The sequence below is a fragment of the Notolabrus celidotus genome, chromosome 6 (genome assembly GCF_009762535.1).
Source record: "Notolabrus celidotus isolate fNotCel1 chromosome 6, fNotCel1.pri, whole genome shotgun sequence".
NCBI classification, from domain to species: Eukaryota; Metazoa; Chordata; class Actinopteri; order Labriformes; family Labridae; genus Notolabrus; species Notolabrus celidotus.
Genome location: NC_048277.1, coordinates 1,649,744 through 1,651,137, shown reverse-complemented (window position 1 = coordinate 1,651,137; position 1,394 = coordinate 1,649,744).

Here is a 1,394-nt window from a genome sequence, read left to right as displayed (position 1 = left end):
GATGGCTCTCTCTCTCTCCCTCCTGAAGGCTGGTGCCTGCCAGGCACCCTCTTTTGTTTCATTTTGTGATTATGTTGAGTTTAGCCTTGGTTACCTTTCACACATAGCTTTAGTTAGCACACATAGTCTCACAGCACCCAACACCCTCACCACACTACTGATAGCTGACTTCATCATTAGTTTTCCGTTGTTAATTACTTTCAATAAATGATTTACTCATTTAAAAGCTGTCGCTGTGGGGACCTCCCTTCCTTGTTGAGCTCTTAAACGAGCTGGGCGTAACAGAAGAAAGTCAGAAACAAACTTCAGTTCAGTATGGCAATGGACTGGTGAGTGTCGCAGACTGTAGCCCTGTTTGATCTGCTGGTATATCTTAATTCTCTAAAGTCCAGAAGTACTGCTGTTACCAAGTCTTAGCTCACAGTTAACACACCTGCACCACCAGGTAACTCTGGATCTCTCCTGCTCTCAAGTTTAGCTCTGAGTTTCTCTCTTTTTTCCTCCGGTGCATTAAATCATCTTATCCTCTGTAAACTCCAGTTCATAAAGGTGTTCACATGTGTTTGCAGTAAACAGCATGACATCTGCGTGGTCAGAATCACTCATTATTAAGTTTGGTTGTATTTTTGTGACTTTGAAGCTGCAGTCCTGAACAGCTGATCAGTGCGCTGCAGGCAGAGGAGCACGTCTGTGTTGCGTCCACAAATAATGCAAAAACTTTCAGGCTTTCTGGTGCTGAAAAAAAATCCAAGTATAGCGAACACCTAAACAGAAGTGAGTGCTCGGGTCTGAATCTTTCAAAATTAACTACTAAATCACGTGGCAGAAATGACACGGGGGTCTGCAGAAACCGAAGCCTAGCTTGCGTTTCATTTCCCCTGCAGTTTCTCATAACAGGGGCCGAGCTGAGCAGCATCCGTTTTGGCCCCTACAATCACTATTGATTTAAAACTCATACAACCACAATTAGCAAAAACTGAAATAACCCTTATAAAACAAAGATAAGTGAAAGATTAACATTTCTGTGGAAAACTTTAGGGAGCTATTTCTTTGTTTAAGTTTTCATTGAACTTTATAAGACATGCTGCTGAGCCGGGGAGCTCCCTGCACTTTGTGTTAGAACTTTAAAACAAAGATGTCTATTGTCTAAGATAAAAAACAACCTTTCACATGTTGCAAATCTGAAAAGCTGTTTAATAAACATATGCTTAAAGGCATTTAAACAAAGTTAATTGTTGGAGTTTGTATTATCCAAAATGTTGACGGCAATATTTTCCCTTTTACTGCAAATGAATATCGGCTCCAAATATCGGTTATCAGCCTCCTTGACTACTAATAATCAGTATCAGTATCGACCATATCGGTCTATCAATACCTTAAATAACCACTTTTAT